The sequence below is a fragment of the Tamandua tetradactyla genome, chromosome 13, assembly GCF_023851605.1.
Source record: "Tamandua tetradactyla isolate mTamTet1 chromosome 13, mTamTet1.pri, whole genome shotgun sequence".
Lineage (NCBI taxonomy): Eukaryota > Metazoa > Chordata > Mammalia > Pilosa > Myrmecophagidae > Tamandua > Tamandua tetradactyla.
Genome location: NC_135339.1, coordinates 47,388,074 through 47,414,707, shown reverse-complemented (window position 1 = coordinate 47,414,707; position 26,634 = coordinate 47,388,074). Strand labels below are relative to the sequence as shown.

The 26,634-nt window shown below is 42.1% G+C and overlaps 1 protein-coding gene and 1 pseudogene across 13 annotated transcripts in view; one reads left to right on the top strand and one right to left on the bottom strand.

The window, feature by feature from the left end:
• Nucleotides 1–4,532: 4,532 nt before the first annotated feature.
• LOC143653387 (SWI/SNF-related matrix-associated actin-dependent regulator of chromatin subfamily A member 5 pseudogene) lies at nt 4,533–6,164 on the bottom strand (annotated as a pseudogene).
• Nucleotides 6,165–10,805: 4,641 nt separating this feature from the next.
• The window catches only part of SGMS1 (sphingomyelin synthase 1), a 485,077-nt gene continuing 469,248 nt past the window's right edge, over nt 10,806–26,634 (top strand). For 7 of the 13 annotated variants that reach the window (XM_077125325.1, XM_077125321.1, XM_077125322.1 and 4 more), the window contains exon 1: nt 10,806–11,051. The gene's annotated coding sequence lies outside the window, so the exon portion shown is untranslated. Of the gene's footprint in view, nt 11,052–11,439; nt 11,640–11,728; nt 12,239–12,261; nt 12,738–26,634 lie in introns of those variants that run through there. The other 6 variants (XM_077125326.1, XM_077125323.1, XM_077125311.1 and 3 more) reach the window with 4 other exon arrangements.

Here is a 26,634-nt window from a genome sequence, read left to right as displayed (position 1 = left end):
TTTGCTTTGGGCCTAGAATTTTACAAGCTTTTATGGTTTCAGGAGGTTTCAATGGTTTTGAGAGTTTGGGGGCTTTAGGGAAATTTTTGTCCTAGGAAGTTTGCAGCTCTGTATTAGTTACTTTGGAGCTAGATAAGAAACAAGGAACTTGTTTGTTGTTTGTTAACTCTCAGAGCTTAAGAGGAAACCAGGGACTTCTAGTTGTCCTATTTTATCCTGCTTCAGAGTGACATAGAAGTATCCCTTTTTGTGCCTTGTCCATTGAGGGCTCAAAATATATTGTCTAAATTTATGGATACCTAAGATATTAATATATAAAAGTACCAAGTGACTGCAAAGAAAAAGTATTGGCTAACTCAAGATCCCAGTTTCTTTTGATTCAGTATTACTCTACTTTGGTCATTGTCTAGATGAATTATTCTCATAAGAGGGTGACGCCCCTCCCTTCTCCCCTCAGTCATTTAACAAAGTCTGGTGACATCAGTTGTCACAACCAGGGCAGTGTTACTGGCATCTAGTTGGTTGAGGCCAGAGATACTGTTCAACCTACAGTATACAGGGCAGCTCCCCAAAATGTGGCCCCACATGTCCACAGTGCTAAGACTGAGAAACCCTGGTCTGGATTATAGTGCACAGGATTTAACAAATCTTTTTTTCAAATTATTCCAGTCATGTCCTGAAATGTGTTAGTATCACATTCTTCTGGGTTTAATAAAGGGGGAACAAATGTTTCCTATTTGCTGGTACTGTAAAGCTAGTGGCACAATTTTGATATACTGCTTCAAAAGCTTACAAAACATGAGGTGCTGTGGATGCTCCGGAAAAAAATGTTGGTCTTCAATTGCTGCTCATCTCCCTTTAGCATGGCCTAGATTTGAAACCTTTGACGAGTTTAGGCAGAAATTGAAATCCAGGTAATCATACAGTGTAAATCTTTTGGTATGGGAGACCTAATTTTTATCCTTGTAACTGAGAAATTAAGATTTAAGGTATGATTTTGATTACTGAATCATTATATAGATACTTCTTTTTGCTTTCTGGTGTATTGGGAAATTGACAGAGGGAAATGCCTGAAATCTCTAAATTGTAATCCAGCTGCCTTGATCTCCAATAATGATTGTATAGCCTTTATCTTCTCCCCTGTGACTGTAAAAACCTTGGGATTTACCTCATTTGTACCCATGTATCCAGTTTTTCAACTTTAGAGTCTTGTAATCACTAAAGACAGACCCTAATGTTTATTAATGAAGGTTCTTGGGTCAGCCCAGAACTAACCCGCCCCAATTCCAAAGTTATCTTGATAACTGAGACAGGATCTAACCAAAATGAGCCCACCTGACATGTGTAGTAGCTTAGAGCTTAACCTACAAGTCACCTATACCTCATTATAATGCTAAAAATCCTATCTATCATCATATTAAGGCTGCCATTTTCTTATATACGTTCTGTGACTAAGCATGCAATAAATTTGTGTATGCTCAGTAATTAGATCACTCTAATTACATCTGGGGCCAATGTGCTCATTATCCTAAACCCTGTGCATCTTTCTCTGATAAAACTATCCGAATTACTACAGTTCGGGGAGACAAATTTTGGACCGTTAGGTCATCTGATCTCCTGCTATGTACCTAGTGATAAACTCTTTCTCTCTTTGAAACTCCACTGTCTTAGGAATTGGTCAGTTGAGTGGACTGGGTAAAATAACCCACCACCTTTGTCCAGTAACATCCTGACCCTACAGTTAGTCTTGGCCATTCAGGACTTGCTTTAAATGGTAGCTGGAGAAGACTCTGATCCAACATACGTTCATTGTTTTGTGGACAGCTGTTGCTTTAATACTTGTACTTTGAAGAGAGCTGATGCTAAATACAATAAACATTCATCATACTTTGACGATACTTCATGTTTTATTATTTTTACTTCTAATTATCTATAAAATATTTTTATACACATAATTCATTTAAAATTCCTAATGAATTTCCATAGTATGTATGGAAGCAAAGAGGGGGTGGGTAATATTCCCATTTTAAGAGGTGAAAATTAAGTCTTGCCTGGAGTTACACACTATTTGAAGAGCCAAGAGTAAACCCCAAGGCTTGGTAATGGTGCCCTGTCTGCCAGCCAGTATGGCATTCCTCCTGATAGGATTGATTCATCAGCCTGGTTTGTGTGTAGACATAAATGTCATAAATTTGAAAATCCTTTTAAGGTATACAAGGCAGATGGTGAAGGGTGGCAGCTAATTAGAGGACCACATAGCAAGGCCATTTTCTTTCTGAGCAATTTAAACTTATTTGTTTAAGGATTATAAAAGTTAAATTTATTCATGATGCTACATTTATTGCATTACCTTAGAAAAATGGAGAACTGCTTATGTTCCCAATTTGCACAAATAAGATTTTATACAAATTATAGCACACAAAGGCCTCTGATACAGCTAAAATCCTGACACTATAATTTGGGTATTCCTGCTTCAGGGTCTCCAGTCTATCAAGTCTATCCATAGAAAACATTAACTACAATTATAATCAGTCTTGCTGCTCACATTTAGTTTCAGAAATCATTCTAAAATATAATGAGATTTTCAATTACTCTAAAACACAAACACAAACTAGGAGGACATACATTTTGCTACCAATTAAATTTAATAGTATGACAAATTCACACCTTATTTTAACTGGGTCATAAAAAAAATCCACTTGTTTTGACATTATCTTTCAAAATTGTGGCTGCTTCAGAAGGTCATTTGTCAAAATATTTATCCAACAGTTAAAAAACAATAACATTTCTTTACAAAATGGTACAATAGCACCATAAGGAACCAGAAAATACTAAAAGTCTTTGGCTATACAATTAAAAGGCCATCTTTCCAATATTCACCTCAAAATCAACCATAGAGGAACTTTGAGTAGGGCATGAGATTTTGTAGGTTTGTCTGGAGTGATGCCCCAATAAATCCCAGAGTAATTTGAACAGCGAATAAAAAAGTATTTGGAAAGTCCCCTTGGGGGAGTGGTGAGAAAAAAAGTTGAGAAAATTCTCAACTTCCCCATGTGGAGAATTCCTGATATTCTCACAAGCATTGGAGACAACCAAAACAATAGGCCGAGCCCTCACTCTTGGGGTTTGTTCATATGAAACTTAACCCTGCAAAGGACAGGCTAGGCCTACTTAAAATTAGGCCTAAGAGTCACCCCAAGAGAACCTCTTTTGTTGCTCAGATGTGGCCTCTCTCTCTCAGCCAACATGACAAGCAAACTCACTGCCCTCTCCCTCTCTACGTAGGACATGACTCCCAGGGGTGTGGACCTTCCTGGCAACGTGGGACAGAAATCCTAGAATGAGCTGGGACTCAGCATCAAGGGATTGAGGAAACCTTCTTGACCAAAAGGGGGAAGAATGAAATGAGACAAAATAAAGTGTCAATGGCTGAAAGATTCCAAACAGAGTGGAGAGGTTATCCTGGAGGTTATTCTTATGCATTATATTGATATCACCTTTTTAGTTAAGGTGTAATAAGAGAGGCTAGAGGGAACTGCCTGAAAATGTACAGCTGTGTTCCAGTAGCCATGTTTCTTGAAGATGATTGTATAATGATACAGCTTTCGCCGTGTGACTGTGTGATTGTGAAAACCTTGTGTATGATGCTCCTTTTATCTACCTATGGACAGATGAGTAAAACATATGGATTAAAAATAAATAAATAATAGGGGGCACAAATGTTAAAATAAATTTAGTAGACTGAAACGCTGCTGATTGGAGAGGGGGGATGGTATGTACGAATTTTTTTCTGTTTTCTTTTTATTTCTTTTTCTGGATTGATGCAAGTGTTCTGAGAAGTGATCATGATGATGAATATATAACTATGTGATGATATTGTGAGTTACTGTTTATGTACTAAGAATGGAATGATCATATGGTAAGAATGTTTGTGTTATGTTGTTATGTTAAAAAAAAAATTAAAAAAAAGAAAAACCAACCAGAGAAAGAGTATAACAAATATGCATAGAATTTAATTTTGTAATTGGTCTTGCCTTTTTTCCCATTCTACATTCCCCACAAAATAAGCAAGAAGAATGTAATTTACATAATCTTCCCAGATGAGACTCAAAGGTACGACAAAGAAGATAATCAAATTTTTGCAAAGGCAAGATGGATTGAAAGAATTACACCATTAAGTAGAGACTGAAGGGACAAATGTTATTTGCAATTTTCTTTTTTACTTGTTTTTAAGTCTTATGAGTGTAAAAACATAGCTGATAAAGAAAAAGTCACGATCTTCACAAATCAAACTATAATAGAAAAATAAATCAAAGGAGGCATTTATTAATAAGTGAATGCCTATTTTATTATTTCAAGTGTTAATGCAAAAAAAATTTCGGCACAGCTGTTGAATTTTAAAAAGTGAAACTGCACACTATATTTCTATTTTAGTAAACAGATGAACCTGATGTCTTTTAATGACATAATAGTTGAGCACTATACAGTACATCTTATGAAGACCTGTAAATTAAAGAACTACTGGTTTAAATTTAGTGATTACGAAACAAATATGTTTTCATAGTTTCAGCTTTTTTTTTTCTTCCTTAGCCGTCACGTGCTCCATCCATTTTACGTTTCTGTGTAGAAGTCTTTCGTCCCTGTTTCTATTTCTCTTCCTTCTCCTTTTCTTCCAGTTCTATCTTTTCTCTTTCAATTAAGGTAATTAAGGTATACAACTCCTCTGGAGCTCCACTGCAGTTCTGGACTTAAGAAACCAGTCAAATATAAACTGAGGAGAGTTGCGAATACACTGTCACAATTCATCATAAACATTTTACTTGTTCAATCCACGCTTATGAAATATACAAATGAGAAAATGATACTCTTCTTCAGTATAGTTTTTTCCTTTGTACTACCATACGATAGTCTCAGTTAATGAAAAGGTGCTTTGTACCGTCCAATCTTTGTGTCAAGTGCTTTTTTGATACTAATTCCTCTCTGAATTCTTGCCTCTCCCCTTTCAATCTGAGCTACAGTCTTCTTCTATGTCCTGGAGTTCACTGCATCTTTCCCAGAAAACAGTTGAATATTCAATGACTTCCTCTGCAGTTTTTCCTTCCACTTCTCTTGCAATACTTTCTGTATCATCACGACCCTACTTCTCATTAGCTTTGCTAAACTGGTTAAAATCTCTTTTATTCCAATTGGTAAATCCCTGTGGTAATAGCTCTTTTTCCTCTAATTCTACATCATTAAAGGGTCCAGCTTCATCACTTTTAAGCTGCTCTTCTTTCTGTGCCTGTGCTGCATTTGGTAGGTCAGGATTTTGAGGTACCTTATATCCAATAGTTTTTCTGTAATGCAGAATTTCTTTTTCTAGTAATTCAAATAAACGTGGAAGAAAGACCTGGAAATCCTGAACATTGGGTTGTTTCGGGGGTCGAGGAGTCCTAGGTGCTTTTGGTTCACTGACATGAAGAGCTTCCCTGAAATACGCATCAACAGCATAGTTGGCTTTTCTTTTTCGTTTAGGTGGTTCAATCCACTATGCGAATGCAATCTTTTGTTTTTCTCTATGGTTTTCTCCTTCAAAGTTAAAAACGCTCGACCTTGTATCCGCTGTAAAGTTTCTAAGTGAGCTTCCACCCATCTTGGAGAGCTTTTCATTCATTTCTGCAGCGATGAGCTGATGGAAGAGCAAGAGAATCACCCGATTTGCTGCCCCCTGGCTCCGCATGGTGCCTGAGTCAGGCCCAGCAGCCTTCTTCTCGGCCTCCTCCTCAGCGGCTTGACTTAAAGTTTTAAAACATAATCTCAGCAATAGAAAAGTAAAAAGTAGAAAATAAAATTATGTAGCTCAATAAATATTTAATATGAGCTCACTTGGTACTGAACCTTCTGCTACTTACATATATAAATATAAATTAATATCCGTGATGTTATTTAATGTAACTGGAAAGTAGGTTACCTACAGGAAGCATACAAAGAACCATACAAAATAAAATGTAATATAAACAAAGTGAGAAAATGGGTGTAATGGAGACTTCTGTTCTGAAAGGCAGAGAAGCTTTTATGGAAAATGTGCAATCAGAAATAGGCCTTGAAATATAAGTAAGATTGGTTAAAGGGGACAGTGGTAATCTAGGGAAATAGGAGTCAACAAAACAAAGGGTTAATGAAAATGGGTGCTGTCGTTTTTGCTGCTCTCTGGAATAGATATAAACTTGGAAGCTCTCAAGGGCTCATTTCCTGCTATGTGAACTGAAAGTAGAAAAGGCCAGACTGCAAAGGGAGAGACTAAATGAAGTGCAGAGGAAACAGGGAAAGACTTCCTGAGTTCCTCTCAACATCCCAATTTCTGGTTTTGATTTCTTCCTCAGCCTCAACTGCATATCTGACCTACCACAAAATCTTCAGGTAAATTCCAATTGTTTGCTGCCTAGTAGGAGGTACAAAGCTGTTACTGAAGTCAAGAATCCTAGCTAGGGGAGGGCAGTGCTGGGCTACCAGAGCTAACTCCCGGGCCAAAATACCTGGAACAGAGCCTTATTATTTGCAGCTGGCTTTTCTGATCAGCCTTGGTTTGGAGCCCAGACTGGATGTGGATGTGGTTGTGATTGTAGGTTGGCCATTAGAGTTTAAAAGACTAAAGGGGACCAAGTGGTCTTTTATCGTGTTGCTAGGCTCTTGTGGTTCCAGATTTTTCCAGAGACAAACCTTAGGCAAAGCCACTTAATAAGCTTGAAAGCCTGATGTATTTATGTATTTGATAATGATATCAAATGATACATTTATGTATTCATTTTGGATTTGAAAGTTTGGAGCATGTGTTTCTTTTGGTCAAACCAGTAAGATATATGTTCCCATTTATCCAGATGGACTTCTGACCCCACCAATAGCCTCCGTGCTCCCCTGAGTACTACATGAGCTTTGACTATGGTTTGGTGGCTGCTGCTTACAGGTCAGCTGCATAAAACCACAGCGTTTTAAATCACTAATTATTTGGCATAAAGGTAGAAAAGTCATTCATCTGGAATGAAACTACTTGAGAACAGCATTTGGGAAAGTGAACTCCCCCCCCCCCCCCCCCCCCCCCCCCCAGAATTTGCTCTGTAGAGGTTTCTTTTTGGTTGTCACATGATCCTTTATTGAAATACTTTCCTTTGTAATTCTTACTAGCTGGGCATTGCACTGCACCACTGCTGTTATCATCTATGATGTCATGATGGTGATAGCCATCAACACTGCAGGCCAGAGACTGGGCAGTTGCCAGAATCTCTTTAATGGTTCCAGACAGTCTGGCTAAAAAGAAATGCTACAACTCTTGGGCAATGTTGACACTCATTAAAAGTGGTATTTCCACTGTGCTTAAGTTTTTTCTGCTCTATTTTGATTTTTGTCTTACATATTTTTATTACGAAATCTTCAGTCCATCCATAGTATACAACCAATGACTCACAGTGTCATCACATAGTTGTTTATTCATCATTATGATCATTTTTAGAACATTTGCATCACTCCAGAAAAAGAAATAAAAAGAAAAAACTCATATATCCCATACCCTTTCCCCCTCCCTCTCATTGACCACTAGTAATTCAATCCACCCCCCCTTTTTTTTTAACCCCGTATCCCCTCTATTATTTTTAAACCCTAATTTTTTTACTCATCTGTCCACCTTGGATAAAGGGAGCATCAGATATAAAGCTTTCACAGTCACATGGTCACATTGTAAATGCTATATAGTTAGTTATACAATTGTCTCCAAGAATCAAAGCTACTGGAACACAGCTCAACAGTTTCAGGTACTTCCATCTAGCCACTCCAATACACCATAAACTAAAAAGGGGTATCTATATAATGTATAAGAATAACCTTCAGGATAACCTCTCAAACTCTGAAACCTCTCAGCCACCGCAACAACTTTGTCTCATTTGTCTCTTCCCCCCTTTTGGTCAAGGTCTTTTTAGAAGATAAAAATTGGCCAATGACAGTAAACAGACCAGAGAGGGGCGCATTTCTGACAAGTTGCAACTTGAGCAGTATTTAATAAGCTGGTGTCAGACCGGTAGGAATAGCCTATTAAAAATGGAGTATACGGGCGGGCCGCGGTGGCTCAGCGGGCAAAGTGCTTGCCTGCTATGCCGGAGGACCTCGGTTCGATTCCCGGCCCTAGCCCATGTAACAAAAAACGGAAAAACAAAATACAATAAAACAAGAAAATGTTTAAAAGATGTTTCCCTTTCTTCCTTCCTTCCTTCCTTCTCTCTGTCTTTCCTTTAAAAAAAAAAAAAAAAAAAAAAAAAAAAAATGGAGTATACTCTACTAACCAATGTATATTTGTTCTCTGCTTTGTAAGAACCGCCTATTTAGCGGAAAAAAAATTAACCATTGTATGTCAATCATTGTAATTTTCCACCTGAAGATCCCCTAATTGCCCCCATATGCCACTGTGATCCCCTGATCATTTTAAGACCTTACTCCCCAGGTATGAGATCTTCTTCCTCCAGCAATTTCCCTTTCAGTAATCCTGTAGCTTTGATAATATTGGTAACTCTTGAAAACAGAATTTTAAAAGCTTCTTATGAAAATTTTTAAACATACAGAAAATTTGAAAAATATTACAATGAGCAATGTAGACACACCACTTAGATTCAAGAAATGGTATAATTTTGCAAAATTTAGTTCATCCTTACATTTTGAGAAGAGGGGTCATTTTAAAGTAAACACTCCTTGACATAAATCTGCCCCAGGTGCTTACTTGGATCTTATTTCAGGAAGTCAAAAGCTTAGGGGACATTCTGCACATATAGCACTCTAATCAGACACTCCCTGGTTTGAAAAAATATTACATCACAAGAAAGCGACCTTATCTTTCACCTCCTAGGTGCAAACGGAAACTACCCAGAAGGGCTACTATGAGTCACAGTCTTGCCCTCAGTAGATATTTAAATACATAGTTGAACTGAATTTCTGTTAATTTAAAGCCTTAGTTGGCAAATGCCTCAATCCCTCTAAGCGCAGTATGGTGTTGTAGGAGGAAAGGAGGGGAACCCAGAGAGGAGGGCATCATAAAAGGCCCGCACTGGCATAGGCTGCTTGCGTCTGAACACCGATCCCTTACTGTGTTTTGCTAGGTCAATTCTCAATCCCTCACTTATAAAATGAGGTTGCTGTAAGGATTAGTTGAAATAAACCAACGTGAGAACCACCTGGAGCTTGTTAATCACAGATTGCAGGACCTCACCCGTGTGATTCCGTAGGTCGAGGACGGGGGTGGGGGGGTGGTGGACAGCAGGGGCCGAGACAATTTGCGTCTCTAACAAGTTCTTAGGTGATGGTGATACAGCTGGCCCAGGCAATACAGGGATCCCAAGTGGCTCGTGGTAGGCGCTCATCAATGTTCACTATCGACATCCTTGCCACCCAAGCTGCCGATCAGCAGGGGTCGCGGGGTATAGCACCGCACGGAAGAGCAATGTCCCTGCCAACAAATCACACCTCTTCTGCAGGGAATGGGTCATAAGAGGAAAGCAGCTGGGGTGTCGCTGCCTTTTGGAAGGGGACCCTTCTCTCCAACTTCCGCCTCTGGGGAAAAGCAGACGCCATCCGCCACCAACCCCATGCAGGACACCTGCCCTTTCAGTTTCGCAGGCGTTCTACCCCTTGCCCTGGTTGAAACCCGTTCGCTGAACCAGCCGAGGGTCAATGCAGCGATTCCGGCGCCCTAGGGCTGTGCAGACGCAGGTGCCAAGCCGAGGTTGGAGCCCGGCGGGAGGGCGTGGCGGGTGTGTAGGACTCTCGGCTTCCACCCCGTGGGCTCCCGGGTCCGCCCGGATCGCCAGCAGCCCGGTGGCCTGGTGGAAGATGGCTGCCCGCAGCGCCGCGGACAGTCACGTGCCACGCCACCACCACCGCGCTCCCCTCTCTTGCTAGCCAAATTTCCCACCCCGCGGGAGACACAGCCCCGGGCTGCCTCCCCGCTACGCGGGAGCCGCGTGACCGGGCCAGGGACCGAAAGCGCAGAGGCGGAAGGCCTGCTATTCCCGCCGTCCACCCCTCACCCGGACGCCGAGCAAAGCCTTCGGGCAACCTGCACCAGGCGGGGCTAACTGGGCATGCGCAGTGGTTCCAGTAGCGCTCTACACCCTCCGGGTTTTCGCTACAGCTTAGATGGGCGGGACGGAGGTGGGGCCAGGCCGGGGCGGGGCAGGGCGTCCCCGCTGAGACCTGACTCTCACCTGCCAGTTTAGAGCTCCTCGCCTTCTGCTGGGTTCGCTGGCTTGCTTTGCGTGGTTCGCGGGTCCCGCGGCGTTATTACGTCGGGGGAGACGGAGGTTTGAAGATAGACTATGTGGATGTTAGTTTGAAAATGGGCCAAGGAGTCCTAGTCCCGCCTTTTTAATGGACGATCAATCAGGAGTTAATCACAAATATCGCAGCTCTTAGGATCGGTGGGGAACAGAGCCTCCTAGGATACCTCGCAAACTCGTGTCCCCGAGCCCTGACACTCCCCTCCCCCCACGGAAGCCCAAGTTATGTTCCTTCTTCGGACCAGTACTAGCCCCTCAACACTCCATCACCCGCCTCCCGTCCGGCTTCACTAAGCGACACCCTAAAGTCGAGCTAGTGGGGGAAAGTGCCCGCCTCCTAATCTTCCTATTACTTGAAAGTAAAATTAAAGGCCACTCCTTGGGTGCCAGTCAGTTCGAGGTTCCGGGAGCAGCCCTCCGCGGACCCCACTAGACCCGGCAGTACTCTTCCCCCGCCCCGGCCGCTGCGAACACCCGGAGGAGCGGATTCACCGCGCGGGAAACCGGGCTAGCTCGGGCCGCGGACTGGGCATGCTCCGCAGCCAGCGAGGTTCGCGGTGGCAAGTCGGAAGCGTAAGCACCAGCTAGGCGACCGTGGCGGCGGCGAAGGAGGGCAGGAAGGGAGCGAGAAGGGCCGGCAAGGGAAGGTTGCTCTCTCTCCGCGCCCTGCGACCCCGCGGGGGAGCGCGATCAAGGTGCGGAGTCTTGACACTGCACCGCCCTGGATTTCATTCCGCTGCGGCCGCTCCTCGGGTGCAAGTGAGTCACCCGGCGGGAGGGAGAGAGCGGGTCCCGCGTTTGCAGGGGGCAGCGCGGGTATCCGCCTCGCCAGCCGGGCCTGAAGCAGGGTGCGGCGTGCTGGCAGCCAGGGGCGAGGGGGCGTGAGCGGAGCCCGCATCTAGCTGCGTGCGTACCTGGCGGGCGCTCCTCCAGCGTCGCGATTCCCGGGGGTTGGGCATGGGGGGCGGCCGGATAGCCGGAATCTGGGCTCGGAGTGGGCGGGTCGCCCGCGAGGCTCCGTTTCCAAGTAAGGGCTGGGAGAAAGGCGGGGGCGTCAGTGGGTACCTTTTCAGAGGTGATGCTTGCGGGCCGGAAGGCTGCCTGATGTCGGATTGGGGCGGGCGTCAGGCGGACGGTGGCCGGGCGGGGGAACCCTGAGGCGAGGAGCCTTCGGGCAGTTGCCCGGAGGAGTCCGGAGACCAGCCGAGGCGGATCCCAAAGCCCGACCCCACCCCCACGGCCGGGGCGGCGGCGTGTCAGTACCCCGGAGCCAGATGGCCGGCCAGGCGCCCAGGATTTGGGGCTATCCCTGCTGCGCCCCCTCGGTGCCCCCCGACCACGTAACAGGTGGGATTCTCCTCAGTCCCAGGAGAAGCGAGCTCCTCCTCCCCACGTCGCTTAACACCCCTCAGGCTCAGGGGGTGGCCCTGAGACCCCGCGGCGCTGGCCGGGGTGGGTGAGGGTGTTTAGGGGCCAAGCCTGGAGCGGCCATCCGCGCAGCTCTGGACCCAGCAGCCTCTCCAGTAGGCGCTTCTCCTGGGGAGTGAGGAATTTCCGCGATCCCGAGGCGCCAGAAGGGCAGAGCAGCGGCAGCCCGGTCTTTCCCCAAAGCTCGGGCTTCTTCTGGCGTTTGGTTAGGGTGTCCTAGCCGGCTAACGGGTTCGGCCTAGCCCGTTCTGGTTAATGCTTGTTTCTCTCTGGGAGTCACGAGTGAAAAACGGGATAAGGGTTGCCATGGATGGATGGAATGAAGAGAATCCAGGCAAATCGTTCTCGGATGTTTCTTTACACCTCCGAACCGTGAAGACTTTAGCCACACACGCTTATGAAAGCAAGAGAGAAGGTTCCTTCCTGAAAGGGAAGTTTATTGTCTATTATTGGCGCCTGCCTATTCTTTTAGCTCCCTTGACATTTACCTTCCTGGACCTTTCCAGCTGTTTAGACAGGTAATTGCTTTCGGATTTGGGGGTGTTTCTGGTTGGCTGCCTAGATGTAGAAGTGTGAATACCTGGCGTGGTGTGCTACGCTGTCCCCACGCTTCCCCGCACTTTGAATATTCAGGGGGCCACTGAGTGGGCAGAGAGGAGTGGGACTGGTGACGTAGACACACCATGGGCTGTCCAGAACGTTCTTTAGGGCCGTGCTGAAGGGGAGAGGGCTGAGTGTTTCATTGGTTGTGGTGTAAGATGTCCACGGGAGAAGTCGGGCGGGGGATGGGTGCCTCCCTGGTCAGTGCTGCTAGGGAAGCCCTGGGATGTTTGGTGATTCAGCAGGTGGCAGCCTTCCAGGTCTGAAGCCATGCCTTGGCCAAGCAAGCAAGCAGCAGCAACCATGGCCTGCTTTTGGAGGCACTAGCCTTGGGGGAACCTCCAGGAGCTGCTTTCTGCCTTTAGCAGCACATTTTCCTTATCTTGGTTCCTATTAAGGTCTCTCCCGGGCACTCCTGTGAGTTTCTTCCCTGTTTCTGTCAAACTATGTAGATTGTCTCTGGGTCTCCAGCTCTGTGACCTGCTTTGTAGCAGGAGGTGGCAGCTGCTACCGTACAGTTTAAGAGGTATTCTGCAGAAAGTGGTGGGTGAATATGTAAAGCAGTGAAATGGTCTTTTTCTTCTCTACATTTCCTGTTGAGCAGCTAGACAGTTTACATTTTTAATAAAATACTAAGATGTATTTCTGCAACTCTTTAGTGCTGATAATGAGCTATTTCAAATACCCTAAGCATTTTTTTAAAGAAATTAATTCAAGGGAATTAAAGGGCACAGTAATTAAGAGTGTATTATTTATCTGAGGATTCCTAGCATATTGTTCAGTGCTTAACTTGTAGTAGATATTCTACATACTTTTGCATCTAAAATATAAAAAAAATTCTTGATAAAAGAAAAGCATTTTTTAAGTCTGTAAATGGGGTTCTCCCTCAATGTGATTAGAATAAAATATAAACATCAATGCCATTGTATGTTTTAACACTTAAAAACTTTGTGTATTTTCGCAAGTCATTATTGCTTATGTTGCCTATAGACATTCAGTTTTAGCTTGAAAACGCAACCCTTTTATTTATTTATTTTTTTCTGGTAAATCCCTAAATTTTCAACTTGTGGTAGATCCTCCACTTCAGTTGGAAGACATGGATGTGCTTTGCTAACATATCTCAGGAAAATCGAAAGGATTTTTTTTTTAACTAAAAGGTGCTCTTGCTTTGTATCAAATATGATTTAATTTACAGACCTGCATTTCACACAATACGTTTCAAGAAAACTGTAGAATTCCCAGTCCTTATCATCCAATAAAAATGCTGCTATAGAAAATACAAAATGCTGTTTTAGAAATAAAAATTCTGGGTTGTTTACACATGGAGATAAATTGACCGGTCTTTGGGGGAAGGTGTGAGTATGCTGCCAGCTTCCTTGTCTGTCTGCAGTAGACCTTCACTATTCTGCTCCGTCTTCCAGTGTTGTAGCTGCTGTTTCTGCCCTAAAGATATGCTTTCCTAATGGGGGCTTGCTTATTTAAAGCTGTTTAGAAGGATCTGTTGTGTTTTCTCCCATATTTCAATCACTGGTGATTTTTGTTTTCTGATTGTCCCATATCCACTTTCCCAGTGTTTTGTATGGCAAACAGTTCCATATCTCTTGGAAAAACTGGGTAGCCTGCCTTTGTAGGGGCACATCGGATTACAGAATGTTCCTTTCTTTGCCTTTTTTTTTGGATGGTAGCTATAGCCACAGCATTCTTTTCTGGAAGAACTTATGGCATACCTAGACTTAAATATCTTTGGGTCTAGGGGCATAGTCTGACAGTCTGAGTTTTAACAAGCAGGCTGGGAAAATTTGAGAACTTCTCTAAGAGTATACCCGGCAGTAGGGTGGCTGGGTTTATAGGGTAGGAGCACATCTGAATTTTAGAAATTCTGCCAAACTACTCTTAGTTTACTGAAGGGGGTTACTCTCCCATACCAGTGCTTGAAGGTTTTTGATTCCCCACATTGTAGCCAATGTTTAGTATTACCACCTTTCTAATCAACGGATACTATAAACTGGTATCTCATTGTATTAGTGGGAAATTATGTGATTTCTTAACTGAATTTGGGCATCTTTTAATATATTTGTTAGCTTTTGCAATTTCTTTGACTAGCTTCAGTGTGTTTTTTAATGTGTAGCTTTGCAATTTCTTGCATCTTCTAGGTATTAATCCCATTCTGCCATCTGCTTATTAACTTTTTCAATGGTAATTTTTGTTGATGAGGAAGTTTTGTTTTTGATACAGCTCAAATTTATCAAGTTTTGCCTAATGTTGAAGTTTACCAGTCTTGTTTAAGATATTCTGTCTCACCACAAGTTACAGATATAGTCTATATTTTCTTCTATCAACTTGCTAGTTTTGCCATTCACATTTAGGTCTTTAATCTATTTGAGGTTCATCTTTATATATGACATAAGAAGAAATTCACCTTTATTTTTTCATTTTCATTTTGAGGGCCAGTTTGTTCCAAATCGCCTATTAAACAGTGTATTCTTTCCTCAGTATTTCATGTGGAACAACCTTCAGGTTTTCCCATAAAAAAATGAATCATTTTTCAACTTGAAGTATAATTTACATATAGTAAATGTAAAGTTTATAATGTGATGCGTTTTGACAGATGTAGAGATGAACATACCTGTGAAACACTACCACAATCATGACAGGCATTTTATCACCCCACGACTTCCCACATGCCTCTTTGTAGTCCATCTCCCTTTGTCTCTAGATGCAGGCAATCAATGATCTGCTTCTGTCAGTATAGATTGGTTTGTATTTTAAAGAATTTTATCTAAATGGAACCATTCAGTATTGTACTCTTTTATATCTGGCCTTTTCACTTAACGTATTGATTTTTAGATTCTTTATGGGGACTATTTTCAAGTTTTCCATTCTGTTCCAGTCATCTGTCTGTTTCTATGCCAAATCACTTTTATTATGATGATTTTTCAATGTGTCCTATATGACTGGGTGAGCCCTGCCTTTACTCCTCTTTTTCCAAACTTGGTTGCTTATTTGTGGACCTTTGTTCTTTCATTTATGTTTTTGAATCCTTGTGAAGTTCTCAAGAAAATGTTGGAAATGTGATTTGCATTGCATTGAATGTATAGTTTAATAAAATATGGGGAGAATTGATGCATTTTCTATTTCAAGATTGTAATTTTACCTACAAAAGTGGTTATCATCTCATCGTTTAAAAAGAATTGAAAGAAAGTTTTTAAATAGAGTTAAAAATTCTCTCTGGCATAGTAAAACTTTTTACAAGGGTAATGGTATGTCTTTGAGAAGAATTTAGTCTGGACACCGTAATCTCTACCTTAGTTGTAGGCAGAGTAGGTTCTTTGGGTACAGGTCTCATACATCTCTGTCCTTTACTCACTAGCCTTGAGTAACATTGGGCAAGGTACTCCTCAGAGCCGCAGGTTCCTCCTTCCTCAAACTGGGTGTTCTAGTTTGCTGGCTGCCAGAATGTGATACACCAGAAACAGAATGGCTTTTAAAAGGGGGAATTTATTAAGTTGCAAGTTTATACTTCTAAGACTAGGAAAATGTCTCAATTAAAGCAAGGATATAGAAATGTCCAATCTAAGGCATCCAGGGAACGATACCTTGGTCCATGAAGGCCAATGACGTTCAGGGTTTCTCTCTCAATTGTAAAGGCACATGGTGAATATGGCAACTTCTGCGGACTTTCTCTCCAGGCTTCTTACTTCATGAAGCTCCCCTGGGGGTGTTTTCCTTCTTCATCTCTGAAGGTTTCTGGCTGCATGGGCTATCGTGGTTCTCTCCCTTTTTCCAAAGTGGTTCCCTCTTAAAAGGTACCAGCAAGCAACCCCACCTTGAATGGGTGGAGACATATCTCCATGGGAACAATAAAAATTGTGCCCAGCAATACTGAATGAGGGTTGAAGGACAGGGCTTTCCTGCCATCCACCCACAGATTTAAACCGGTACACTGGGATTATGACACCCTCCTCTATAAGGCTGCAGAGGGGTTGAAATGAAATAAGGAGGAAAGGCATGGAGTACAGATCTTGTAATAGTGCTGCTCACTGAATGTTGGTGTGATACCTCCTTTGGTGTTGGCTTTAATGGCATCCTTCTTACTTTTATTCTGCTTCTTAAAGATTGACAATAAGGAAGCATCAGAAATAAAGTGCATAAGCCAACCAATTAACCATGGAACATTCTCAGTTTGTATAACTACATGTACAAACCTATGCTTCTGCCTAGTTTTGTGTGGTTTCACAGAAAGTATGGATACTTCCAAAGAATTTTATTGTCTACTGGGAAAGAAAAGACTAATATACAAGAAACAATTAGAAAACTCAATGTGATAAATGGTATATGCTTAGGGGCTAAGTGGTGTGGTGCCAGAGGAATTATGAGAAGGGAAAAATTCTGCCCTAGAAGAATTTTGTCTTAATTTTGGTAGAATTAGATTGGTCGTGGGGGGAGAGTAGAGGGGAGAAAAATAAAATGTAATTAACATTTTTGTGCTGGACCTTGAGGACTGAGTGTTGAACCCCTTGACAGTACCTTAGAATCATTACTTTGTTCAGGGTCTGTGATAACAGGTGGCTAGTAGGTAATTAATAGCTAGTAGCTGTCTGTCTTGTTAGGAGCTGTGGAACCTTAGGCAGGTTATTTAAACCCTACATGCCTCAGTTTCCCCAGTCTTGGTGGGTGGTAACAGCAGTTAACCTTGCTGGGCTGTTGCAAGGAGTGTATAAGTTAACATTTGAGAGGCACTCACTGCTTGGTACAAGGTAAGCAAAATAGAAATGTACGCTGTTATTGTTGCTTTTTTTGTTAATCTTCGTAGAGTTTCTCCTGGATGTCTGCAGGACTAAAGAAGTCTGCATGCTGCTGGGCATGACTTGACTGTAGACTGAGGTTGTAGATCGAGTGAGTAAATGCCTGGAAAATGGAGGGCTATGTGCATGCGGTCAGGGATGGTCTATTTCATGGCCTGGAAGTGGAGTGAATAGAACAAGTCAGGTGGCTAACACGCAGGAAGCAAGTTTAATTTTGCCAGGTCCCTAGTTCTGAGTTACCTGTTGGCAGAGATTCAAGAATTACAGGGATTCACATTTACTGAGGTTTTACTAGCCAGTGATCCCCCTGGCAGTTCTGTTAGACGAATGCGGTCATTATTTATTTATTTTTTAAAATTTTTTATTAATTAAAAAAAATTACAAGAAACACAAACATTCCCAACACATACACTCAGCAATTCACAATATCATCACATAGTTGTATATTCATCGTCATGATAATTTCCCAGAACATTAGCATCAATTCAGAAAAAGAAATAAAAAGACAGCAGAAAAATATAACAAACAAAAAAAAAATTTTACAGGCCATACCCCTTACTGAACCCTTTCATTGATCACTAACATTTCAAACTAAATCTATTTTAACATTTGTTCCCCCTATTATTTATTTTTATTCCATATGTTCCTCTCATCTGTTGACAAGGTAGATAAAAGGAGCATCATACACAAGGTTTTCACAATCACACAGTCACACGGCGAAAGCTGTATCATTATACAATCATCATCAAGAAACATGGCTACTAGAACACAGCTCTACATTTTCAGGCAGTTCCCTCCAGCCTCTCCATTACATCTTGGATAACAAAGTGATATCTACTTAATGCATAAGAATAACCTCCAGGATAACCTCTCGACTCTGTTTGAAATCTCTCAGCCATTGACACTTTGTCTCATTTCACTCTTCCCCCTTTTGGTCCAGAAGGTTTTCTCAATCCCTTGATGCTGGGTCTTAGCTCATTCTAGAGTTTTTCTCAATCCCTTGATGCTGAATCTCAGCTCATTCTGGAATTTCTGTCCCAAACTGCCAGGAAGATCCACACCCCTGGTAGTCATGTCCCACGTAAACAGGGGGAGGGTGGTGAGTCTGCTTGCTGAGTTGGCTGGAGAGAGAGGGCACATCTGAGCAACAAAAGAGGTTCTCTTGGGGGTGACTCTTAGGCTTAATTTTAAGTAGGCTTGACCTATCCCCTGTGGGGTTAAATTTCATATGAACAAACCCCAAGACTGGGGGCTCAGCCTATAGCTTTGGTTGTCCACACTGCTTGTGAGAATATCAAGAATTCAACTTGGGGAAGTTGAGTTTTCTCCCGTTCTCACCATTCCCCAAAGGGGACTTTGCAAATACTTTTCCACTCACTGATCAAATCGCTCTGGGATTCATCATGGCATCACCTGGACAAACCAACAAAATCTCATGTCCTATACAAAGTTCCATGTACTTAAGGTGTTCAATCAACTATCTACATAAGTTATATTAGGAGATGCACTAGTCAAAGTATAGATTTGTACCAAATAAACATTTTTTGCTTTAGTCTCACACATTAGTTGAAATTTTAAACTAAGTACCATCTATTTTCAGCACACTGCAGTAATGACATTCTTTTGTTCTTCCTCATGCAAAAACATTTTTAAAATTTGTACATTTAGTCACTATCATTATACACTGTAGGCATTCCTATATTACACCATCTCAATCTTTATCATCTATCTTTCTTTGTGATTTCATTTATGCCCCAGCCCTCCTCCCTCTATCATTCTCATATGCAGCTTCATTCAGTGTTTTAACATAATTGTATTACAGTTAGGTAATATTGTGCTGTCCATTTCTGAGTTTTTATATTCAGTCCTGTTGCACAATCTGTATCTCTTCAGCTCCAATTACCCAATATCTTACCCTAGTTCTATCTCCTGATAGTCTCTGTTACCAAGGAAATATTCCAAGTTTATTCACTAATGCCAGTTCATATCAGTGAGACCATACAGTTTTTGTCCTTTTGTTTCTGGCTAATCACAGTCAGCATAATGTCCTTAAGGTCCATTCATGTTGTTACATTCTTCATAACTTTATTCTGTCTTACAGCTGCATAATATTCCATCTTATGTAAATGTCACAGTTTGTTTAGCCAACTGTCTGTTGATGGACATTTTGGCTGTTTCCGTCTCTTGGTAATTGTTAATAATGCTGCTATAAACATTGGTGTGTAAATGTCCATTTGTGTCCTTGGCCTCATGTCTTTTGAGTAGAGATAGCATATAGATGGGTCCTGTTTTTTAATCCATTCTGCCAGACTATGTCTTTTGATTGCAGAGTTTAATCCATTAACATTCAGTGTTATTACTGCATGGGTAGTACTTTCTTCTACTATTTTGCCTTCTGGATTTTATATGTCATATCTAATTTTCCTTCTTTTTACCTTTACTCATAGTCTTCCTTTATACACTCTTCTCCACACCTCTCTCTTCTGTCTTCATATCTGTCTCTAGTGTTCCCTTTAGTATTTCTTGCAGAGCTGGTCTCTTGGTCACAAATTCTCTCAGTGATTTTTTGTCTGAAAATGTTTTAATTTCCCCCTCATTTTTGAAGAACAATTTTGCTGGATATAGAATTCTTGGTTGGTAGTTTTTCTCTTTTAATAACTTAAATATATTATCCCACTTCTCTTCTCGCCTCCATGGTTTCTGCTGAGAGATCTGTGCATAGTCTTATTGGGCTTCCCTTGTATGTGATGGATTGCTTTTCTCTTACTGCTTTCAAGATCCTCTCTTTCTCTTTGACCTCTGACATTCTGATTATTAAATGTCTTGGAGTATATCTGTTTGGATCTATTCTCTTTGGGGTGTGCTGCACTTCTTGGATCTGTAATTTTAAGTCTTTCATAAGAGTTGGGAAATTTTCAGTGATAATTTCCTCCATTAGTTTTTCTCCTCCTTTTCCCTTCTCTTCTCCTTCTGGGACACCCACAACACGTATATTCATGTGCTTCATATTGTTTTTCAATTCCCTGAGTCCCTGCTCATATTTTCCATTTTTTTCCCTATAGTTTCTATTTCTTGTCAGATTTCAGATGTTCTGTCCTCCAGTTTAGAAATCCTATGTTCTGTCTCTCAAAATCTACCATTGTAGGTTTCCATTGTTTTTTTCATCTCTTCTACTGTGTCTTTCATTCCCATAAGTTCTGTGATTTGTTTTTTCAGACTTTCAGTTTCTTCTTTTTGTTCTTTCCTTGCCTTCTTTATATCCTCCCTCAATTCATTAACTTGTTTTTGATGAGGTTTTCCATGTCTGTTCGTATATTCTGAATTAATTGTTTCAGCTCCTGTATCTCATTTGAATTGTTGGTTAGTTCCTTTGACTGGGCCATATATTCAATTTTCTTAGTGTGATTTGTTATTTTTTGCTGGCGTCTAGGCATTTAATTACCTTGATTAGTTTATTCTGGAGATTGCTTTCACTTCTTTTATCTAGGGTTTTCTTGCTGGATGAATTTGTTGTCTATCTGTTCTTTGACATTCCGTTCAACTTTATCTGGACCTTTAGCTTAAGTTTTGTTTAACAGAGGAGAATTTTTCAGTTCTTGTTTTCTTGTTTCTTGCCCTGCTTGTGTGGTGTCTTCCCCCCACACACACACTTAGGAGGGTCTACTTAGATGTTATAGACCCCAGCCAGATTTTCCCAGACCAAACTGGCCTCCTATCAGGAGGAAAGAGTCACCTGCGTTGGTTTTCCCCGAGGGTGAGACCCAGCAGGTTGAAAGACTTTCCTGTGAAGTCTCTGGACTCTGTTTTTCTTATCCTGCCCAGTATGTGGCACTTGTCTGACTGCAGGCCCCACCAGCTTAAGATGATGCAGTACGTTTAACTTTAGCAGACTCTCCCTGCTGGGGGCGTGGTGGAGACAGAGGAGAGGTTGTAGGCTGGTTTTAATGGCTTCAAATTACCAAGCCCTGGTGTCTGAATTCCTTGATGGAGGGATTCCACCTGGGTGGGGCTTCACCCCTCCCCTGGGGAAGGCACAAGCTCCAGATAAGCCCCCAAAAGAGCTCACTTCTGCCTATGCCTGGGACAGTTGCAGCCTGAAAAGTCCTGCCGCTGTATCCAGCGGCAGTCAAGCCTTTGTAGATACACAGCCACAAAAACCTCTGTTTTCTTCTTATTTTTCCCCCTTTTTCTGTCAGTCCTGCCCCCTTGGCGCCGGGGCAAAAATGAGCAACCTCCGCTTTGATCAGGTTCACCTAAGCTGGGGGCCTATTTTTAGTAGTCAGAATTTGTTAGTTCCACAACTGGCGTTTGATTGTACCCAGTCCCTGCTGCTGGTAAAGTCCTTTCCTTTCCCCTCGGGAAGCGGCCTGTGGGGGCGGGGCGCTGGCTGCCGCAGCTTTGGGAACTCATGGTTCTGGGGGGTGCTCGCAGCTTGTCCAGCTGGTCCAGACTGGGATATGCTGAGTGTCTGGTCACTGACGTGGCCCCAGGAGCTGTTCTGTACTGTTTCTGGTTATTTAGTAGTTGTTCTGGAGGACGAACTAAAATGTGCACGTTGTTAAGCTGCCATCTTGACCCGGAAGTAGACAAATGCTGTCATTATTTTTAATAATGGAAAAGTGGGGTGCTGGTAATTTGCACAAGAGAGTGGAAGGAGAGTGCTATGAAGGAGTTCAGTGTTTGGGGCCTTCTCCCAGTTGGCAAAGGCAACAACACAAGGTGCTGTTGGTGGGGAGTCAGCCTAATTACCCAAGAGTTGTTAAACACAGATTAACCCAGCAGGACATTCCCATGACCTGGGAGATTTATTAGCCTAAACCATTGGTTCTCAAATTTCAGCATGCATCAGAATCACCTGGAGGGCTTGTTAAAATACCTGGTCCTGGGCCCCACCCCTCACCCCCATCCCCACCAGAGTTTCTGAGCACGGTTTGGTAGTTTGCATGTCTAACATGTTCCCAGATGCTGATGATGCTGTTGGTCTGGGATCCACTCTTGGAGGACACTACCATCAGCAGTCCAAACATCAGTGAGGCACTAGCTGTTCCTACCTCTGGTTATTATTAGGCAAGACAGATTTAGTTAAGTACCTTCCACCTCAGGGAATAAAAACCAAGCTCACATGGTCCTGTTTACCTAGAACAGCAGAGGGGTGTTTGACCTGTACAGAGCAGAAATTTTGTTTCTCTGTTTGCCAGTATTTCTCACCCAGGATGGAGAGAAAACTTGGAAATGCATGTTAATGTCAAGACTTATGCATGAAGTGATCTAATGCATCCCTTCTTTCTTTTTGACTTTTTTAAAAGAATAGTTTATTGAGGTGTAATTTACATGTTTAAAATTCATCCACTTTATGTATACATTTAACTTTTTTTTTTACAGTATAGTTATTCCATCATTATCAAAGATCAGGGCTACTGGATTACAGTTTAACAACTTCAGGTATTTCCTTCTGGCTGTTCTAAAATACTAGATAAAAAGAAATGTCTGTGTAATGAGTCAGTAGTCACAGTCATTTGGAAGAACCTAATTTCTCATTTATACCTCCCTCCTCTCACTTGATCTTTCTCTCAATCTTCAAGTATAACTGGATAATGACCACTTTAATTTCTTCCTGCTGGAAAGAGGTGTTGACTTTCTAGAGTAGAGGAATAAACCTGCTTGTTGTTCTTGAAGAGACTGGTACCTCTGGATTTCAGGATTTATCTTGTCTACAATCAATCTGGAGACCTTAAGTTTCTGAAAAAAAATAACTTATTGAGAAAAACTTTTATAGAGACTTAGATAGAGCCCAAGACACTCCCTAGGGTTTTCAGGAATACTGTTGGTTGGGGCATGGCATACTGTGGTAATTTGAAATATTTGATTAAAGCTTTTATAAGAGTAACCTCCAGAATGACCTCTTGACTCTATTTGAAATCTCTTAGCCACTGAAACTTTATTTTGTTCCATTTCTTACCGTTTTTGGTCATTCTCAATCCTACGATGCCAGGACCAGGCTCATCCCTGAGGTCATGTCCCACATAGGAAGTTGGATAGTGAGTTTATTTGCAGAGTTGGCTTAAAGAAAGAGGCCACATCTGAGCAATGAAAGAGGCTCTCTAGGGGTGACTCTTAGGCATAATTGTATGCAGGCCTTGCTTTCCCATTGCAGAAATAAGTTTCATAAGGGCAAGCCTCTGATTGAAGGCTTGGTTTATTAAATTGGTAGTCCCTGATACCTGAGAGAATATCAGAAATTCCCCAGTGGGTAAGTTTAATATTTCCACCTTTTTCCTCAGTCCCTCAAGGTGATTTTGCAATTATGTTTTTATTTTCTGCCCAAAATACTCTGGAATATATCCAAGTGTTATGTTAATCTATACAGAATAATAAGATTTCATTTCCTATTCTAGGCCCTATGTAATTAGGTTGTTTAAATAAACTGACCAGACAGCCAAATTAGATAGTATGCTGCAGAAAATTTAAATTTTGGACTGTAATGCATCCCTTCTTAGGAAGATGTCCTGAATTTGTTTTGGTTTTTCTTATTGCTTTTCCCCTTACCTGCCAAAGGTCTATAGTCTTAATGTATGTCATTTGTTCCCGTGGGAAAATTTAGGCCTAGAGAAATTAAAATGTATTAAGATACATAGTGTGACAGTGGGGAGGCAGAAGATAATCTTATTTGCTTGGGTTATTTATATAGCAGAAAACTGTCCATGTTTGTAGGAAGGTACTGAATTATAATAATAAAAAGGTGGGAAGACCTCTCTGCTTTGGCTGTTGTGAAGTAAAGTAGGTACCATGTGTAGCTCAGTATAGTGCCTACACAGGGTAAACACCCTGGAAGCGTGAGCTGCTGTCATTACAGCAAAAGTTTGCTGTTTTGCAATCTAGGCTCCATTTTTCCTGTTCAAACAGTGTCACAGACATAACTGTAGAATGAAAAGTTTTTAGAATTAAAATTTTTTGCAGTAACTCAGGACTTGAAATTAACTCAGATTTTATTGCTGAAAGGAGTCAGGAGTTTCCTCTGACTTGTATTTGGAAAGAAGCATTGGTCAAGATTTTCCCGTTTTAGTTGTTAAGGCTCTCCTGTCATCCCGGCAGCTGGAAACAGCTTGTATGCTTGGTGAGGTGATGTGGCAGGGCAGAGGAGATAGGGAAATTGACAGGGAAAGACCAGGGAGGTTTTTTTTTTTTTGAGAGGCCCTTTCCTATATGAGTGATTCTTTCAAGTCAGGTCTTTTACTCAGGGTTTACAGTGGCAGTAAACACTTCTGAGGGTATACTATGGGCCAGACCCTTGTTAAGCCCTGAGATACAAAAATGAGTGAGATGTGATAGGGTCCTTGATGCATTAGTGGGGTAGACAGACACGTCTATAGCAAATGTCTACACCAAGTAGTGAGTGCAGCTGAACCCCAAGCTCTGCCGGCGGCAGTGGGGGAGGGCTGGACAGAGGCCACTCGCAGGAGACTCCCTGAGGTAGGCAGGACATGTGGAAAAGGTAAATGATATCATAGGTTAGCATAGATGGGATCAGAAGTGATATCTTTTGGCTTTTGTTTTCTTTTGTTTTTGGTTCAAAAGTAACATGAGGTTTGCTTTTTTAGTGAGACAACTCTGACAGCAGAGGGAAGTGGGAAGGTGTGTGGCTCTAAGTGATTATCTCTTAAAGGAGAATGTGGAACTGAGGCTCATTCCAAAACTATTTGGGAAGCCATATGAGTATTTTATGGTTTCCTTTCTTTAAAAAACATAGTAAAGTTTAGCTGTCTCTTAAGAATGTAAAGCTTGGAAAATATTAATGCAGATCAGTTTTTAAAAGAAAAGCTCTTTTAAGAATAAGCCTTTATTTTCCCTCAATTTTTGCCAGGGGCTCAGTTCCACCTTCATTTTTGTTCTTACTGTTTTTCATTTTTCATTTTCTCCCTCCCTCCCTACCTACCTTAATGCTCTTACAAATAATGTTCAAGGTAAGGCATATCTGCCAACAATGTAACCTTGGAAAACTTGGGGCCTCTTCTTCCTTCTGTGAAAATGGACAGTTTAGATCAACTGACCCCTCCCTAGTCTTCCAGTTCCCAAATTCAATGAATCTGATGATATGGGACACTTGAAAAGGGTGGTATACTGTCTTCCTCAATCCTGTTTAGTTGTGTGTCCAAACCACTTTATAGAAACAGCAACAAGTTAGTTGATTCTTCAGCCCTTGTTATTTTCAAGGTTGTGATTGATGCCCCTCTAGGAGGGCTATCTGCTAATGGTGCAAAATGTGGAATGTTCGTTCTTTAAAAGGTTTCATGCAAGTATACTATGAATCCATGAAGAACAGGGATGTTACAATAACCTCAGGTGGGTGGAGTAGGGCAGGGTGGGGGCCGGTCAGCTAAGCCAGGTGGGCAGATAATGCTTGGGGCAGGGTGGTGGGGTGGTGGGGGCACAGGCTAAGTGAAGGTTGGAGATTAAAGAAAAAGTCCTGGGCAGGGTGGTGAAGAACACATCTCAAGAATATTCTCCCGTGGGGACATGGGAGGGTTAGGTGAGATCCTCTAGCACCCCCGCCCCATCTGGTAGGAGGGACAGTAGCAGAGGCCAGAGAAATGAGAAGGGGGAGGAAAATAGCAGCTGATGGAAACTGTGGTGATTTGTTGGCAACTTCCCTCACCCCCAATTCCTAATCAAATGCAGGCTGAAGCAGTTTGAGCCGAAGTTTGAAAAGGAGGTGGGGTGTGTGACAGGGGTGTAGATGTACCTGAGGCCAAAAAAGAAGAGGAGTTTATTACTCCTGAAGAAACTAGAAGGGGAGAGGGAAACGAGTGAGGACAGGTGGGGCAGTGACTAGTGTGAAGGTGCACAGCCAGGTGGACGAGGAGAGCGGACAAATGGCATGCTGGAGAAAAGGCTTGGGTAGGAGTATCTAGGGAATTAAGCCTGAGCCAGTCTGCCCTAGTTATGTGAGACAGAGGGAGGGCAGGTGGAGACCGGCTGACTGGCTGCCTGGACACATCTGTGAGGTTGTAATGACCTTCTTGAGCCATTTGTGTGCAAGCAGGAGAAAAAGGGTCCTTTTGGATAACAGGAACTGGTAAAGGCAAGAATCCGGGGCCCTGCTTTTTTTTTATAGCTCAGATACAGCTTCATTCAGTGTTTTAACATGATTACTTTGCAATTAGGTATTACTGTCCTGTCCATTTTTGAGTTTTTGTATCTAGTCCTGTTGCACAGTCTGTATCCTTTCAGCTCCAATTACCCATTATCTTACCCTGTTTCTAACTCCTGCTGGACTCTGTTACCAATGACATATTCCAAGTTTATTCTCGAATGTCCGTTCACATCAGTGGGACCATACAGTATTTGTCCTTTAGTTTTTGGCTGGATTCACTCAGCATAATGTTCTCTAGGTCCATCCATGTTATTACATGCTTCATAAGTTTATCCTGTCTTAAAGCTGCATAATATTCCATCGTATGTATATACCACAGTTTGTTTAGCCATTCTTCTGTTGATGGACATTTTGGCAG